The sequence below is a fragment of the Antechinus flavipes genome, chromosome 1 (assembly GCF_016432865.1).
Source record: "Antechinus flavipes isolate AdamAnt ecotype Samford, QLD, Australia chromosome 1, AdamAnt_v2, whole genome shotgun sequence".
Classification (NCBI taxonomy): Eukaryota; Metazoa; Chordata; class Mammalia; order Dasyuromorphia; family Dasyuridae; genus Antechinus; species Antechinus flavipes.
In genome coordinates, this window is record NC_067398.1 from 679,645,744 (window position 1) to 679,658,425 (window position 12,682).

At 39.9% G+C, this 12,682-nt stretch overlaps 1 protein-coding gene across 1 annotated transcript in view; it reads right to left on the minus strand.

Moving 5' to 3' along the window:
• MYO1F (myosin IF) overlaps window positions 1–12,682 on the minus strand; it is a 55,574-nt gene that overhangs the window by 37,741 nt on the left and 5,151 nt on the right. The window lies entirely within an intron of this gene.

Below are 12,682 nucleotides of genomic sequence, written 5' to 3' on the forward strand. Positions count from 1 at the left end.
TTTATTCACCCTTCATCATCTCCTTTCTCCTTTCCATAGTCCCCAGTCCACATTTGATAAGGGATGATGGCTCAGCATACCAAGGCTAGGGCTATATCTTCAGACCATAAGGCAAAGATTCCTTCTCCTCTCCCCTCTCCTACTGGTTGCCTTCCATAAATACAAGGTGGCCAAACTCTACAGCTAATAAATAGGTCTCAGGTTATTTATCAGCCCCTTTATCAGAAAAGGCTAGCAGGAGAAGTTGTCTATTCATTTCAAGTAGATGAAAATGAAATATTGGAGAGAGGGAGGAGAGGAATAAGAGAAGGAATTTCTTGTTCCTTGGAGTTTTCAGGGTCACTTTTCTTGTTTCAATCTAATGTGATTCAGGATAAACTCTGGCATCCCAGACATGATTCAGGGAGGCTACATCCACACAACTTCCTGAAGAGTATTCCTTAAGCATAAGACTGACCAAATCAGTTCACTGCTCTAAAACTTTCAGTGGTTCCCTATTGCCTCAAAAGGATAAAATGAAAAGTCCTGAGCTTGGAATTCAAGTCCCACTACAATCTTGATTCAATCTATCTCTTCTCCTAATTAAAATGTTTTTTAATATATTTTTTTTAGTTCCTTTACTCTGCTATCTTGGCTCCATCCCCCAAATGATACTCTTCTTAAAAGCATCAACATGATTTCCCAGTGTCTCCCTTCTTCCAGTGATAAAGAAATACAGCCAAGTAACACTAATCATGGCCATGCCAGGAAATGTACATTCTGCACCTAGAATCTCCACTATGGGTTGTGAGGAAGTGAGGACTCCACTCTGAGATCACTGGATTGGTTAAAATTCTGTCTTTGCCATCTCAACCAACCATTCCAGGCTGAGTGCATAATTCTCTCACCTACTCAAAAGTCCAGAGCCATTCAGGACCATTGCTCTTCTGGTAAGACATGCATATTCTTTGCCTCCGTTGCTACCTAGCCTTAAGCATTGAATAAGTATTGCCCAAGTCAAACTGAAACCTGTTGAAGACTTTAGCTTTAAAAGGCCAAGGTCTCCCATTGCATCTAGAACCATCTCCAGTCATCCTGATCTATATCTGGCCTCTGGACCTAAATGGCTCTGGAGGGGAAAGTGAGGCAGGAGACCTTGCACAGCTCTCCCTCATTTAAATCCATTAATTTGAACATCATGGCATCATTTCCCTGATGTCATATTTCTCTTAGAGAATGAAGGACAAGCAACAATTATTTCTTGCCTCTGGCATTTGCAGTATCTTCTTTCCCTTGGGCCTGGAATGCACTCTCTCCTTCCCTTTCTGCCTTTTAGAATTATTTTCCCTCTGGAATAAATTCCGGTATCAACTCTTTTATGAAACTTTTTCTGTTTCTCCCAGTTCTAGATATTTATTTTGTCTCTTCCACTTTTTCTTTACTTTTCAAAAAAAAAAATTCCTCCCCAATTTTTCCCTCATTTGTGCTGTGTTGTTCAGACATTTTTCAATGAATGACACTTTGTGATTCCATTCATGGGTTTTCTTGTTTTTTTGTTTTTTGTTTTTCCCTGGAGTGGGCTGACAGTTTCATTTTGCCATCATTTGACAGATGAGAAAATTGAGGCAAACAGAGTAAACAGCATCACCTAGCTAGCTAAGTGTCTTGGGCCCAACTTAATTTAGAAAGATGAGTCTTTCTGACTCCAGGCTTGGGGAATTTTATCCATTTTGCCACATAGCTGCCCCTGCATTTTTCCTCATCTTAAAAACCATCAAAAAAGAGTAACATTTCCATAAACAAAGCAGAACTGAAAATAGATAATTATATGTGAAATCACAATCTCTTTTACATATAGCTCACTTTTACTTTAAAGAACACAATAAATTTAACATATTCCTTTTGAAGCCAGTCAACTTGTTTAGTTTCTTATGAATTTTTCTCCTGTTCTTTTTTTGTGTCTTTCCTCTTTGTGATCTCTAAGGCACTTTGTCTAGTTCTCTCCTATGTCCATCACTCTCCACCTTGAATTGTACTTCTCTAGATACCCCTTATTAAATTGTAACTCTATGAAGGTAGTGACTATATCTTTTTACATTTTTGAACCTTGTGCTTTCAGGTATTTCACAGAAGTTTATTGAAGGGAATTACAGTTTTGTAGAGTGGGAAAAAATGCTAAACTTGGTTTCTGAGTTCCAAATTTGACCCTTACCAGCTAGATAGTTTTGGGTAAGTCAAAAGACTTTGAGCCTCAGTTTTCTTTTCTATAGAATGAGGTGAGAGGGGAAGAGGGAAGTAGTGTCTAACTAGATTACTTTTTGAGATTTCTTCTAGCTTTAAATCCGTGCTCCTATAAGATACCCAACAAGGAAAAATGCAATAGGACAAAGGAGAGAGCAACTTGAAGAGCTCTAAAATAAGAGAGATCAGGGGAGGATTATGTCCTCTTCAAGAATGAAGAACAAACAACAAGTTCTGAGTAGAATTAAGAGCTACCCCACTGGGGACATAATTGGAAATGACTAATGGGCAAAACAGCTCTTTTCTCTTTTCTTTTTTCTTCTTTCCCTTCTCTTCCCTCTGTTCATATACACTCTCATATCTTTTTTTCACATACAGTGTCATATCATTATCTGCAGATGCTCAGCCCAGAGGAATGTAAATTTTGATAACTGAATTCTCCCAAGATATCTTGGGGCCTGCCAGCAAAGACAATGTTTTTTTTTAATTAAAAAAAATTTAAATCATTTAATTTTCAAAACATGTGCATAGTTTTCAACATTCACCCTTGCAAAACCTTGGGTTCCAAGTTTTATTTCTCCCTCCCTTTCCCTCACTCCCTCCCCTAGACTGCAAATAATCCAATATATGTTAAACATGTGCAATTCTTCTATATGTATTTCTACCATTATCATGCTGCACAAGAAAAATCAAATCAAAAAGGAAAAATAATGAGAAAAAAAAACAAAATGCAAGCATACAACAACAATAAAAAGTGAAAATGCTATGTTGTGAACCATACTCAGTCCCCACAGTCCTCTCTCTGGGTGCAGATGGCTCTCTCCATCACAAGATCATTAGAATTGATTTGAATCACCTTGATGTTGAAAAGAGCCACATAGGACAATGTTTTTAAACCCAATTCATTCAGGCTCTATTAACTGACCAACAATAGATTCCAGGCTAAGCCCCATCTGGTCAGTGTTAGGGCCCTGATTGGCTCAGGGTGAATGTAAATGGCAATTTTTTTTTTTTTTGATCAGAAACTTTGAGCATCTTCCCCTTCCAGATTATAATTTTTCTTTCTTTTTTGACTGACAAAAAAAAAAAAAAAGGCCATACTCTGTCTTATTTCTTACTTAGTCTTAATCACTGATAACTCAGTCAGACTAAAATCTGTTAAAGAAATTAGCTTAATAAGGCCAAGGTCTCCCACTGCATCCAGACTCTCCAGTCAAATCTTGCCACTGGACCCAGGTGGTTCTGGAGGAGAAAGTGAAGCTGGTGACTTTGCATAGCTCTCCCTCACTTAAATCCAAATCATTTGAAAGTCATGGTATCACCTTCCTGATGTCATGATCCTCTTTGAGAATAAAGGACAAACAACTACAGCATAAAGCAGGTGACATCTGAGTCATTCTCCATTCCCTTCTCTACTTCCTTCCTTGACTGCCTTGACAATCTGACTCAGCTTAAATCTTCCTCTCTCCTCTATCCTCTCCTGTCCCCAAGTGCCTTCCCTCTGAAATTGCCTTCTATTTTCACTGTACGTATGTATATACAATTTATTTATAATCTCATTCTTCATGCCTAAATCATGGACCCATGTATGTATATACAAATAGGTGGATATGTACACACAGAGTGAAAATGGAAAGTAATTATACATTTACTATACACCAGGTACGGTGTTATGTGCACACTACTATATGTACACACATACACACACATCATCCATATATGCAGAATGCCTGGAAGACAGTAAGTGCTTAATTAATATATGTTGATTGATTGAAGGAGTAGAAAGATGTTAGAAGGAGGAAAGGAAAGAGCTTGGTCCATAAACATGAGTGAATAATCGTCTTCACAGATCCACAGATGTGAAAAGAGGTCAAGGAGAAGGGAGAATTTTGGAATTGTGAGGAAAGAATCATAATTATGGGCCTCAATATACATGGATCCTCTTTTTTCCCTCTTTCTTCTCTTCATCATTATATTGGTTTCCCCATCTTGCCAAAGTTGGAGGGGCAGAGGCTATATTCACGGGTCAATAGGCAGAACCCTCTGAGGTACAGAACTCCACAAGTTCAAGGAATCAGTCTCACTCTCCTAGGAATTGGTCTTATAGGCATATACCATCTATATGAAAATTATTATTATTATTATTTCCATTTTTTAATGGATATATATATATTTTTTTTTTGCTGAGGCAATTGAGGTTAAGTGACTTGCCTAGGGTCATAAAGCCAGGAAGTGTTAAGTGTCTGAGGCTAGATTTGAACTCTGGTCCTCTGGAGTTCAGGGCTGGTACTCTATCCACTATACCAACTAGCTTCCCCTAAAAATGGATTTTTGATTTCCTAGATGGGAAGACTCCCATGTATGACTGTGAATGGGAACCCTTTTTTGCCTTCTCATCCTCCATGAGTTTAGTTTGTACTTTCACATTAATCTTTTACAAGCAGTCAACTAATATTCTGGTGCTGTTTTCTAATTCCCTTGACATCATGAGTCCATCAAAGGAACACAAGGTTATTCATTTCTTATACTTTACCCTTGCCATATAACCGGTCTATTTCCTTTTCTGGTTATTCATCTTTCTGAGGCTAACCCTTCCTTGCATGGTTCTCAGTTGTTAAAATGGCATCGATGATTCACACCCCAAAACAGTCCTCTTTGTTGCCCTTTATATGACCTGCAATTTTAGGTTTTCAGAGACTAATAATGAGTTATGACTCATAACTATATAGCGTCACTGGAAAGATATTGGCATTTTTTTTAAAAATGGGACCTTGTTGCAGGGACAAGCTTAGGGTATGAGTTAACTAAAGGCACTGAGCAATTTCTCAGAGGCAACCCAGTTTGATCTCCTCCTCTTCTCTAATTCTAGGCCCGTCTTGTTTTCTAGGCATAGTGTCCATCCAAGATATATGTTCTGAGGGACCGGTTTTATTTGTTGTTCATTTTCAGTTGTTTCCTACCTTTTAGGACCCCATTTGGGGTTTTCTTGGCAAAAATCCTGGTGTGGTCTTCCATTTCTTTCTCCAGCTCAATTTACAGATGAAGAAATTGAAGCCAACAGAGTTAAGTGACTTGCTCAGGGTCACATAGCTAGTACCTGTCTGAAGCCAGATTTGAATTCAGGAAGAGGAATCTTCCTGACTCCAAGTCCAGCACTCTATCCACTCTGCCACCTAAATTCCCTAGTTTTATAGCTATCTCATAGTCTGGCTAAAAGGTATTCTTCAGAATTGCACATGCTTAACCTATATCGGATTGCTTGCTGTCTTGGGACTGGAGAGAACAGAAGGAGACAAATTTGGAACATAAGGTTTTACAAAGGTGTGAAGACTGAATTAGCACCCTGGATGCTTTAAAATCAGCTGGAGTCAGGATAAGCAAAAGTCTTTATTCTTGGTCTTTAAGGGTAGAAAAGAAGTGGATGGACACAGAATCTCCACGATCTTCCTTCTCTTCGTGTACTGCCAAAGTGACTCTGGCTTGTCTCACTCCGCCTCCTAATCCTTCCCACAATTCTCTGTATACACCAAAAGACTGAACCAGCACAGAATAGTGGAAAGGGCCATTTCCCAAGCATATGCTATTAGAGTATTGTCCAATAGGTAATTAGCCTTAAGTGCTCTGTTGTCCAACCTCAATGCATCAACTCAGAGTTTCAGCTCTTTACACAAAGGTGAACCTTGAAAGCTATCTTTGCATGTATTTGGAAAAATAAAATACTATTTTTAAAAAAGGCATTCTTCATCCACTTAGTTTTTTCTATGTGGATAGTTAGGCTGAACTACTTTGAGTTTCGGGAAGGTGGGTACTGGTGAGCTACAGAGGATAACAGGGACAGAGACAGAGATGACTGATGGTGAATGATTGAATGAAAAATGATTTATTAAATTTGCTATCTGTTAGTGTGGTGTTCTTTTTCTAAAATATAATCATTCTCTGGGAACAGGTTTCTTGGGGAGCTTTTCTGGAGGCAGCCTTAGTTTCAGTTCAAAGCAATAATCACTTCAAACGCAGCCAGGAGTTAAAATCCAGTCCTTTATTGTCTTCAATATATATAGAACTATAGAACTTCAAAGTCTTGAGCTTCAGCCCCTAGCTCCCTCTGAATGTCTCCAGCCAGCACAAAGGTGGAATATGGAATTAATCTGTCTCCGTCTCCAAGAGCGGCCCTGAAAGCTTCTTGCTTACATGCTGTACACTGAATACACACCAATCACTATATCAATGGGAAACCATTATTTGTTGTAGGATTAAATCAATTCTAAATTAGATTTAAACATTGTCTCCTCAATTCCACTCAGTACCTTGTTTCAAGTTCTGGCCCATAACATCTCCTTGTAGGATCAGATCAATCATACTGAACCATGCTGAATTAGATAACTATTGTCTCTATCAATTCTAATGTCTTAACACTTTGTAAGGATTCCAACAGGTTAGATATTATGCTTAATACTGATGAGAAAAATACAAGCAAATAAGATTGCCTACTCTCTCAAAGAGCTTACATTTTAGAACCTAGACTGCTCTTTCCACTGAGTCACCTGGCTGTCCTAGAGCTTACATTTTAATAGAGAAGACAGCCCATATTAAATAAATAAGCATTTTTTAAGGTGTGGAAGTGGCAGCTAGAGAAGGGTTTTGGACAAAGAAATCAGAGGGAATAGTGAATAGAGTCATAGAGTATTATTAATTAGTCAATGTAGAAGTTGTCTTTCTAGGAATGTTTTGGGTCTTTCTGACTACCAATCTCAGAACTAAAGTTGGAAAGGAGGTTTGATACAGGACAACAAAGGAAAAAGAGATGGTGTAGCTGAGCATAGGTGATTGGGGGTAAAGTAGAATGTAACCACACTGAAGGCATGGACTGTATCACTTCTGGTTTTTACAAGCCCAGTTTTTAAGCTCAGTGGAGGTCACATTGTAGGCATTTTGTAAATATTTGCTGATTAACTGATTATGAGTAGAGACAGAAGGGGATTTGGTGAACTGAGTTACTTAGTAACTCACTCTTAGGGGTCAGAATAACCTGAGCAGTGATTATTGTAACAAAGAGAACCATTACAAAATTCTACTAGTCTAAGGTAAGTCTCCTGGTCACTCTTGGCAGAAGCTACTCTCCCTACTCTGTCTTTCCCACCCTATACTTATCTCGTTGTCAGGGCTTCCCATCCTGTTTTGGGCTCCATGTTGCCAGCAATATGAAGTTCTGTAAATAGCACTGGGCTCAGGTCAGCCCAGTCCTGGGTTCAAACCCTGAGTTTTCTGTTTTCTATCTTGCTGATCATGAGCAGGTAATTTTCCCTCTCTGAGCTTCATTGTTCCTGTCAGTTAAACGGAGATGAGAACATGGGGAAACAGTTTTGTAAAACTTAAGGATCTGGAGAAGACATAAGAAAAGAAATGGGGAACTAGGGCTATGGAATACTATTAATATTATATGTTTTTTGATATGTTTTTCTGAACTTCTCTCTCTCCCTCTGGCTCTGTCAAATACACACACATAATCTCTCTCTTTCTCTTTCTCTCTCCATGGCTCTCTAGGAGATGGGAAAATTAGGAAAATGTAGGTGACATAAAGCAAAAGAAAGCAATAAGATTTTTTTTTTTTAGCCACACCTCTTTCGAGCTATATTCTCCATGATTATTCTCAATGGAGGAACTTCAGGCACTAAGAGCAACACTCTTGAATCAAATCTGCCTATCCCTGACTCCTCCGGTTGACTCCATTATAGAATAACACCTGTATCTGGCTGATGTTGCCTCAATACCCTCACAGATGGATCTCTGCCTTTATCTTCCAGAGGGCTTTTGGCAAGACAATTCATGGCAATTTATTTCACTCCAACTCCAAACTCTGTATGTAGAAAGGTCTTGATGTAGTTTGGAAGAATCAAAGACAACAGTCTCAGTTATTATAGTATATTCTGGTGGTTATTTATTTGGCTTTCATCTTTGCTCTATCATCTTCTGCCTGGTTTCATACTTATTAGTGTAATGGGTGTTTGGCAAATGCCCAGATCTCCTAAAAAGGAGTTATCCAGATGGGAGGTGCTGGTTGGCTCCCTCATAGGTGATCTGGGCATGTGCTAAACCCTCGCTATATTTATTTACAGGTTACATCTTGCCTATGAGAACAAGCATGGCTAAGACTGAGCCAAATGATCTTTTTTTGTTGTAGGAAAAACTGGGGCGGGGGGATTTTCAGAGCTCACTCTTCAGTCAGGAGGGATGGCAGAAAAGAAGGGGAAAAGAAGAAAGGGAGGTGGTTCTTTCATAAGATCATATTTTAATGTCATTGATCATAGAATCATGGATTTAAAGTAAGAAGGGACTGATTTAAGACCTAAGCAAATCTCTTGATTTTGTAGATGTAGAAACATGGATTTAGATTGGGTGAAGTGACTGGCCAGGATCACTCGAGTAGTAAGTGGTAGATAAAATGGGATAATATTTCTAAAGTACTTTGCAAACTTTTCATCATCCAGAATTCATCAGTGCCCCAATGGAACTTTCACCCACTTACTTCTCAATCCTTTCCCATAACCATTAGTTAATCAACAATTCATTTGTTTTCCACAAATATATTTGATTACCTGCAGTTAAGTCTGTAAATATCTTGTTTCTACATGATTGTTTGCAAGTTGACTCCCTCATTTGACTACAAGCTCCTTAGAGTGGAGTCTGTTTTTTTCTTTCCTTTGTAATCCCAGGACTTGACACAGAGACTGGTATTTAATAAATGTTTATCGACTGACCGATCTGAATCTGTAAACATTTTTTGATCACCAAATATGTACAAAGCATTGGCGTTGGCAAAATCTCCAGCCTCCAGAGGGCTTCCATTCCACTGGGAGGATGCACAGTGTGCCCAAGAAAATTAGAAGAAAGATGGAAGAGTGCCCTCTAGTGTTAGATCACTAATACATGAAAGGAATAGGGGATTTTGGGATGAAGTGGGGAAGGAAGGCAGTAAGTGAAAGGCTGAGGAAGCTTAATGACCTTTCATTAATTAACAATAAGAGTTGGTTATGAGGACTGAAGGAACTGAGGATGGTTAGCAGCAGACAGGAAGACTGGGATGTCTATGGGGGAAGGATTAGCTTTATTTGGCTTGGTCCGGAGGGCAGAACTCAGAGAGTGGATGGAAATTGAAGTGAAATGGCTTCCCTTTCACTAGAAGGCTTCAAGCAGAGACTTGGTGACCACTTTGGGCGTTACTAAATGCACTTGAAGAAGGGACCCTTGAAGGAGCTTTCAGAGAGTTTCAGGGTCCCTTCTTCACACTTACTATAGGTCAGGTACTGCCCTAAGTGATGTGATCTATGATATAGAGTTTGTCACCAAATGATGGCAAGCACCCAAAGTTGGGGTTTTGTCAAGTAAAGAACTCACAATGGCCATTCTCTTTGGCAAAAGGTAGATTGATTTAGGGAATAGGTTACAGACAAAATGAAAGGAGACAACACACCCTGGGGGTGGTAAATAGGAAAGAGTTGGGAGAGCAACGGAACACAAGATTATCTAATAGAAAGGGAGCATCCCATTGAGACTGGGGCATGGGCAGGCTAAATCCTGAAAGGAAAAGTGGTACCCTAAAAGAGTTAGCTAAGGAGGAGAAGTGGGGCTGAGAAGCACAGTGAAGTTAGGGGAGATACCAAATGGCATGGAGAGCAGAGACAGAGTGCCATGGCCGAGTGACCCACAGGAGGGCAGCAGAAAAACTTAAGTTGTTTTATAGGGAAAATTTAGCCTGTGGTCCTTGGATTTCTAACTGGATTACCTTTAGAGGGTGGGACCACAGAACTAGACTGATCTCCATTATCAGAGCCTTCTTTTGTCTAAGGGATTAATTTTCATCAGTTCCTCTGCTAACCATCCTTAACACTGAAGACCTCATCACTAAGTACAGCACTGGGAATTTCTGTACAGACATGGGCTGGACTAGATGATCAGGTTCTGGGGGCCATTAATGTATGGCTCCACCCATCCAATAGGCTTTGAGGAAGTCAAGATGGGATAAAACTCAATACATGGTTACCATGAGCCTACAGGCTTATGCAGGGGTGTGTAGATATTTCTCTGCATGGAAAGATCATTCAATAAATATTTATTAATAGCCTACTATGGTCCAGGCACTGTGCTAAATCCGGGGTGGGGAGAAGAGGCCAAAAATAGTACCAGCCTTTGAGGACCTCACAATTTAATGAGGGAGATAACAAATAAGTAAATATGTACAAACTACATGCAGGGGAAATAGGAACTACTTAAGAGAGGGAGGATTCCATAAGTAAAAGAAGTTGGGAAAGCCTCCAGTAGAAGGTACAATTTTAGGTATTGAAAGAAGCTGGGGAAGCCGGGAGGCTGCAATGAAGAGGAAGAGGATTCCAGGCAATGGGGACAAAGAAAATGCCCAGAGCCCAAGAGATGGGAAGAGCCACAATATATGTGGAGCCATACACTAATACAATATCATTAGACTGAAAAAAAAAAATATATATATATATATTTACACATACAATACACTTTTAAATTTAATCTGAATTTTAAATATTTTCATCACTTAAGTCTCAACACTCAACAAACAATAAACCAAACCCTTTGCCCTACACAGAGACTTTTAAATGAGTTGGTTAGAGTTGGCTCCAACACACCCTTGGCAGTCTTTGAGAGGAGATGGGAAGTGTGAAAGAGAAGCTGGCTAGGGGATATGTGTTTGGAATATTGGGTAGAATGTAAAAATTATTCAGACACAAGAAAGATTCGTATAGAGTTAGTAGTCTGTTGGATTCAGAACAAGGAGAGACATTAGAATAGAGATTCTTCACTTGTTTTGTGGGTTCTGAACCTCTTGGCAGTTAGGATGTAATAATGTTTGTAAAATAACATTTCAAAGGAAACCAATTAAATTGAAAAATAGTTATCAAAAAGGATTTGTTTGTTTTTTTGAAAGGCCTTAGGGGTCACATAGTTCAACGTCCCCTTTTTACAGAGGAGAAAATTGAGGCTCAAGCTAATGATCAACTTCCTCTCCCCTTTCTTTGAGCTACCCCTCCCCCCCAAGAATACCTCTTAGTTTTGGCTGCCTCTTTTATTCTCCAATTTGCTGCCAAACTTCCTGGTTTCTGTTTTCTCTCCCAGGCAAATACCCTGGCCTGCTTTGGTCTATGATATGCTGGGGTTTGGAGAAACTGGTTCTTGTATGACTTATCCACAAGGGCCTCTTCCTTCCTGAAAAAGATCGGGGCCCTCACAGTTGGCCAGAGGAGGCCCTTTCTGGGCCTAAATTCTATGGTCCCGTGAACTTGCTGGATGGACGCAGCCACTTAACACAGCTCAGGAGGAACTGGGCCAGTGCCAGTGAACAGAACCACTGTTCAGGAGAACCAGATTAGCATTCTTGCTCCAGCATGCCCACTTCCGAGATGATCAAGTGATTGAATTTGTCTTGGTCTATTCTCTAACAAGTGGAGGCTCCTACATTTAAAGGTAAGTTAGAAGATTTAGAGGTCATTTAGCCCAGCCTTCCTATTTTACAGATGAAGAAAGGAAGGCCTTATGATGGCAAAGGGCTAGCAGAAATGATAATAATAGCATACATTTTTATATCACCTTAAAACTTACACAGCACTTTGCATGATGTATCTCATCTGATCCTTACAAATATTATTATCCCCATTTTATAGATGCAGAAATTGAGTCTCCTAGAGGTTAAGTGATTTGCTCCAAATAATATACAGTAAATGTCTCGGGCAGGATTAGATGATAGACCTTCCTGGCTCCAAGACCCATTTTCTATCATCTCTATCCTCTTGCTAACTTGTGGTCAAATCACAGAAGCTGAGTCCAGATTAGCTTTGGGAGATACTTTCAGTTTCCCAGGACACTTCGGTGGGCTTACTTGGGAGACATACACCCTAGTTGATGTTTGGTGAGTTGTTGAAATCTCTTCCTGATAGAGGAGGCTAGGGCTGGGTAGAATGGGGGAGAAAAAGAAGGAAGATCTGGAAAAAGAGGTTGTGGTCACAGTTGACTACAAGTTAGATGAGTCAACCAAACTGGGGGTGTTGTGAAAGGAGGACAGCCCACAGAGAGAAATGTTAGCAGCAGCAGATGGATGAGGGACAGGAAGTCTGTAACTCCCCCACTCCTTTGCCCCAGTTTCCTTGACTCTAGAGCCCCCAGGTCAACCTGAGTCATAGTATCCCCCAGACTGAAGAGGTGGGATTGGTGAAGAAGCACAAAAATATTGTGAACTTCATAAGGGTCCAGGGCCCCCTATGTTTAAAATGAACTCCTTTCATCTCTACTTGTTGGGTTTTCTGCTTTCCTTTAAGGCCCAGCTTAGGTGCAGCCCCTTACTGAAGCCTCCTCTCCTCCTTCCTTTGTCCTTTCCCTTCTTTCTCTCCTCTCATTTCTCAGAATACATGATCTGACTCTCCATCATATCAGCGAAATCAGTGTA